We start from the raw sequence: 7,120 nt of genomic DNA on the forward strand, positions 1-7,120 counted from the left end.
TTTCGGCCAAAATGATGAAATGAGACATCCTTGGAGGTTTGGGGGTGTAAGGTGAGTTGTGATTGGTTGGCTTGGAGGTGGATTAAAATAATATTAAAATATCTCTAGTGTACAACTACTAAAACTAGGTGTATTGGAACACTCGTAAAAACATTTCTAAAAATTATTTTCTGAGCTACTATCATAAATGACACTAGTAACATATTTATTATGAGAATAGAACATGTATAATGAGGCCTTAGCATTGCTAAATTCATTAGAGAGTGCTGGTGCTAAGCTGCACCAGTAAACCGTAAACCCGGTTAAACCGATTTTCTGTTTTTAACAAAAACAGACCAGGTAACCTTATAATGTCATTCAAGCATTTTCTAATACTAATAAAATGATAATATTATACTATTATATCTCTCTCTTCTCATGAATTGAGTCCGGTTCGTCAAATAGAGACTATTTACAAAAATCAGAATCAAAACTCCCAACCGATACGGTTCAAAAACAAGGTTCTTCGCGATTGCATTATCGAGCTTGCCTCAGAGGAGGTTCTAACTTAAGGATGACATAATGATAATGAGGATTGAGATTCTTGATGATATAACAGAGGTGTTCCCTTTACTGATCTTCTGGAGAAATCCGTACTTTCAGAAAAGATCTCATGTACTCGAAAATCAGGGTTGGGAAACCATGTCTTTCTAGAAGTAACTTCGATTACTGGAATAGGTAGAGTCTTTAAGACTAAAAAGCTTAACCCACGATACATAGAACCTTTCCAAATACTTAAAAGAGTCGGTCTAGTAGCTTATCAAATAGCCCTTCCTCCTTATTTATCAAACCTTCATGATGTTTTTTTTTTATGCCTCGCAACTTAAGAAATATGTTCCCGATGAGAGTCACGTTTCACAACCAGAAATAGTACAGTTATAAAATGATTTGACATATCAAGCATCACCAGTTCAGATCGTAGAAAGAAGTGATAAGCAGCTAAGAGGCAAGACTGTTCGCTTAGTTAAAGTAGCATGGGAACCAAGAGGAGAAGAAAAGCACACTTGGGAATTGGAAGATAAGATGAGAGCTGATTACCCACATCTGTTCTCAGGTAACTGAAATTTTGAGGGCAAAATTTTCTTTTAGGAGGGTAGAATGTAACAACCCTGATTTTCGAGTACATGAGATCTTTTCTGAAAGTACGTATTTCTCCGGAAGATCAGTAAAAGGAGCACCTCTGTTATATCATCAAGCATCTCAATCCTCATTATCATTATGTCATCCTTAAGTTAGAACCTCCTCTGAGGCAAGCTCGATAATGCAATCGCGAAGAACCTTGTTTTTAAACCGTATCGGTTGGCAATTTTGATTCTGATTTTCGTAAATAGTCTCTGTTTGACGAACCGGACTCGATTCATGAGAGGAGAGAGAGATAATAGTATAATATTATCATTATATTAGTTTTAGAAAATTCTTGAATGACATTATAAGGTTACCTGGTCTGTTTTTGTTAAAAATAGAAAATCGGTTTAACCGGGTTTACGGTTTACTGGTGCAGCTTAGCACCAGCACTCTCTGATGAATTTAGCAATGCTAAGGCCTCATTATATATGTTATATTCTCATAATAAATATGTTACCAGTGTCATTTATGCTAGTAGCTCAGAAAATAATTTTTAGAGATGTTTTTACGAGTGTTCTGATACACCTAGTTTTATTAGTTGTACACTAGAGATATTTTAATATTATTTTAATCCACCTCCAAGTCAACCAATCACAACTCACCTTACACCCCCAAGACCTCCAAGGCTGTCTCATTTCATCATTTTGGCCGAAAATAACAAGAGAGAAAAGAGAGAAACTTTGATGAACACTTAATCTTCAAAGCTTGATTTCTTCTGAACTAAAACTCAAATCAAAACTCCGATTTCACCAAAATGATCCTCTCTTCTTCCTCTACATAACCATGTAACTTATCAAGGATGTAAATAAGGTGAGATGGCTGTCTCCCTCACATTTTAATTCGGTTTTCAAGGAAAACCATGCAAAACATGTGTTTTCTTGATGTTCTTCCTTAGGAATCATGCTTAACTTGACTTGAGGGCCAAGAAACGTGAATTTCCAGCAATTCTAAGGTGAGATATCTCTTCCTAACATACTGAGTGAGATTTGGTCACTTGAGAGTTTTTGGATTTAAAGTTGTTCTTGATGTGATTTAGGAGGAAAAAGTGCTTAAGGACCACCTGAAAGTTTAACCGAATTAGGAGTAGCAAAACCAGGTAGGGATTGACGAATTTAATCTTGATTGATTGTGTTTGTGTTGTGTGATTATGATATGGTTTGGCTGTGCTTGAAATTGATTGTTTGTATGAGTAATTCTTGTTGAAATTTTGGTGAAAATTTGATGAAATTTGATGAAATTCAAGCTATGAATGTGTGTTCTTGTGGTTGCTGGAAAACAAAACCCTAGAGCTTAAATTGCGGTTCAATTTGTGTTAAAATCATGTAGAAAATATGGGGTTTTATTGGCTGGAAATTTATTTTGAATTTTGGTAAAAATCGGTTGCTGAAAAGACTGAAAAATGGGTAAAAACAGAGAAATTATTTGAAGAATATATGAAGAATACGAAGAACCCTTTGAGTGTGGTGAAGAACATTGAAGAACACCTTTTAGATCTTAGAAAGGGCAAGGAAGTAAAATTTTTGGTGTTTAAGGGGTTATATGGTAATTTCTGGAAGTTAGGGTGGTAAAAGTAGAAATATTAAAAGTTACGGGTGGTAAAAAGTGAATTTTAAAGGTTAAAAGTAAAAGGTAAGTTAATTTTCGAAAATTTAGTATTAAAATAATAAATAATAATAAAATATTAAATAATAATATTTAATTAAAAATAATATTTTAATAAAAATAATAAAATAATGCAGAAAAGGCAGTTTTCTGTAAAAGCTTTAGAAAGACAACTTTAAGTGCAGAATCTCATAATTACCTTCATAAAACACTTAGGGAGTGGTAATAACATGTTAGTGAGGCAAAGATAAAGAAAAGATAAAAAGTTAAAGAAAAGATAAAAATCAAAGAAAAAGTCCGTAAAATTTTAATGACAGAAAAACAGACAGAGACTAGTGAACGAACTAAGGCAACTTAGTTAGTACTTGAGTTGCGACTAGGGTTAAGTGTTATATGAAAAGTTAAACTGTTTCAGTATAGACTTAATGAACCTATACCTGGGGCAGGCTAACTATTCATACCGAAATTTACATAAGCTTTAAATACACATGTTAAACAGAGAAATCAGAGCAGAATAAAGTAGCACAGAGCACAGAGTAACCAGAGTAAAGTAAAGAGATACAAAGAGAAAAGAATAATATGATAAAGAGAAATGGTTTGAGCCAGGATATTGTAAAAGTGAAAGATGTAAAGTTTGAACAGTATAATTGAACAGAGAAAGAAAGAGGTACTGCATAAGAATGTGAAAATGATGATGAATAATGAGAATGATGATGAATGATGATAATGAGAATGATTATGTAATGATCTGCTGCGTGAAGGCAGTCAGCTAGATAGTGGTACGACCACAGAAAATTTTCCAGTGTTACACAACTATTGAGAGATGTACCTGCAACTGATAACCTGGGATCACTTGCAGAGGATATTAATTCATACACGGCTAGAATGCCGCACCTGTAAGGCAAGGATTGCTTACAGAGAATATGATTTCATACACGGCTGGAATGCCGCCACCTGTAAGGCAGAGTTTGCTTACGGACGATATGACGCATATGTCGGTTAGTGAGAACTGTACCTATGCTGACTGGAAAACCATACCCGTTTCAGCTGCTTCGGGTTATGTCGGGAGCGGGTAGAAACCGACAGATGAGCTCATTATCTGCGTTAAGGCTAGACATGCATCATACTTGGTTGCGCATTTCCTTTGTTATGATTGTGGTATGAATGTATGCTTTCCTTGTTTGTATTCCATTATCTGCGCTTGTGTTATTTTCTTGTATTCTTCTGTTTGTATTCTGCTATCTGTTTTCTCTATCTTCTCTACTTATCTGTGTTTTCTAATTACTGCTTTTTTGTATTCTGCTAATAGTCTGCTAAACAACATAGAATTAATGAACGTAACTAATAACCCCGACCCTACTAAGAACTCCCCAATTCTTACCCCTTCTCTCTTCCTTCCCCCTTCAGATGGAAGTAAGAGTACCATACTATAGTTCGCTAATGACCGTTCGCAAGAAGAGGATTCTGCTCTAGATAGTCTTCTGAGTCTAGGGTGAATATCTTTCTCTGATTATATGTGTATACTGTGAGACCACCCAACGTCTGCACCCCGTTCGTATGCGCACTTTAACCTAAATCCTGTGTACGAAATTCCTATTGTGTGGCTACTTCATGAGGTACCAGAGAGACGTCCTGTGGAAAAGTCTGACCATGCATAGGAGTAGCAGATGATGTTCTATCTTTTGATGACGTTCCACCTAACTTGAGTTTTGAAGACCTAGAACGTACTTTCCCTCGCTTTAGTAGTTTAGAGGGACTAGGTGAGTATAGAGTCTAGGCTAGCCTAGGTGCCAGCTTAGGGACCTCTTGAACAGGTCAGGACCTGGGATGTTGTATGTATATACATGTATATAGATATTATTTAGCTATATCTAGGGGTGTTCTAACTAACAGTCTATATTCTAATAAAGGCTGAATCACCGAATGTTGTCAACTACTTATGATGTATTTATGTGTGGTTGTTTATAACTGTTTTATCTGTTATTATTTGTGAATTGATTATAAATGATTCTGTCTATTAATCCAAACTTTTTCAAAAAAAAAAAATACACCTCGCAAATTAACTATGCTTTTAACAACGAATCAGGCTCATATGATAAATAATAGATAATAATTAGGAAGACAAATTGGTAGCGCTCAGTTTCCGGTATGATCTAGACATATTAAAAATTGGGTTGTTACATTTCCCACCAGGAATCGTCATGAAGGATGTCTAATATAGAGGTAGAGGATTCGCCTCTTTTCTTTTTGCCTGTAGTTGCTTTGACTTTTCCCTTACTTTTGGGATCAGATATCCTGAAAAGCAGAAGTTGCAGGATACAGTTTAAGAACTTAAAGCAGGAAAAACAGGTAAGCAAATAGGATTTATCAATATAAGCATAAAGGCAAAAGAGCATGAAATGAGTTAAAGATGAGTAAATTTTTGGACTGTATACAAATGAAAAGTCTGAGAGTAAAAATCACAATCCAAAATATATGATATGTGGAATTCTGGTTAAATAGGAAAAACATAAATCATGCCTTAGAAAGGTAAGGTAGTTAGGTAAAAAGAGAAGTTAGAAAGTTAAAGCAGTTAGTAAGTCAAAAGAAAGTTAGAAAGTTAAAGAAGTTATGAAGGAAAAAAGAAAGTGACAGTAAGTGGCATGATAATGGGTTTCCCAGTTAACACTAAATTCATAAAGTTGAAGAACAATCAACTCATATTCAATCAAGGATAGCAAGTTATTGATTATAATTTATAAAGTTGCAAAAGGAAAAAAGAAATCATCAATAATGCAATTTAGTAATCTGGGAACCTAAAAGAGTGAGAATGCAAGCCCATTCATCCATGAATTGGCTGGCTTGAAAGCAAATAGCGCAAAACTTGAATTTGCCAAAACCAGTTCATGAATGGGAGTTGAGTGAAACAATTTCTAAAAAAAAAATTTGGGCCTCATTTCGGCTAAAATTGGATGTTCCCATGTAATAAACGGCAAGAAAATCAGTTCATATGACAGTAAATAGTGCTGAAAAGATTAACAATTAGCAAGAACATTAAAGAATAATTTAACAGCAACATTAAACATGAAGAACAACATATGAACAGCACCATTATCACAGCAAATTCAGAATTGCGAAATAGATGAATCAGGTAACAAGAACAGCGCAATTATCAGGCCTAGATCCACTAACCACATCCTAGCTACCTAACCACCTAAAATCTACTACAATCATGCATCTCTAACTACCCTAATTTGAACAGAATTAGAAAAATATGCAACTAACTAGCTGCTGATAGAGGAATCGGTGCTCGGCGGAACCTGGTGTGTAGAGAAACAAATGTATGGAACAAAGAGATGGTGGGAGTGTGGTGGTGGTGTTGGTGACACGGCGGCGATGGGTGGCGGCACGGCGGCGGTCTGTGGTAGAGGCAGAGGCTGTTTGGTGGTTGTGGGTGGATAAGGGTTGAGGAGAAGAGGTGAGGAGGGGAAGGTTGGGAGTTGTGGTGGTTAGTGGGTGGCCCTGGGTGGGGACGGTGGCGGTTCGGTGGCGGCAGTGGGGTCGTGGAGGGAGGAGGGGAGGGGGCAGAAGAGGGAAGAGGAAAAGGAGAGGGAGGTGGGGGGGTGTGGTGAGGGCGGCGATGGTGGTGGTGTGGTGGTTGGGGGGAGAAAGCAGAGAAATCAGAGGAGGATTAGGGGGGAAGGGTGACGCAAAATGGGTAGGGTTTCGCGTGGGTTGGGGTTATTGATTTTGAATCCACGCGAATGCGTGGAGCACGCGATCGCGTGATTGTGGCGAAAAGGGGAATGACGCGATCGCGTAATTGTTGGATAATGAAAGTGACGCGTACGCGTGGGGCACGCGTACGCGTCGCTTAGAATTGTGCTAAACGCACAATTCCAGTGTCGTTTTGGCGCAACTCTCTGTTTCCAATAGGTTCCCTAAAATCCATGCGACGCGTACGCGTCGCTCACACTTTCGCGTGGGATGTGCATAGTGCAAGTGACGCGTTCGCGTTAGGGACGCGAACGTGTGGGCCAATTTGTGCTAAAGGCACACTAGTCGCACGATTCCAGCCCAACTTTCTGGACGTTGGATCTTTACGCCGATTGTTGATCGACGCCCACGCGTGGCCTGCGCGCTCGCGTGGGGTAAAATTTTTTTTTATACAATTATGCAGTATGCAATATGCAATGCTAATGTGGATGCTATGAATAATTCCAGGTTCAATGAAAATAGAATAAAATAAAACTTAAAAACAAACAAAACGAAATAAAGTTAAAAATTGAGAAAGAAACGATCATACCACGGTGGGTTGTCTCCCACCTAGCACTTTTAATTAAAGTTCTTAAGTTGGACATTTGGGGAGTTCCTT

This window comes from Arachis hypogaea, chromosome 19 (assembly GCF_003086295.3).
Source record: "Arachis hypogaea cultivar Tifrunner chromosome 19, arahy.Tifrunner.gnm2.J5K5, whole genome shotgun sequence".
NCBI classification, from domain to species: domain Eukaryota; kingdom Viridiplantae; phylum Streptophyta; class Magnoliopsida; order Fabales; family Fabaceae; genus Arachis; species Arachis hypogaea.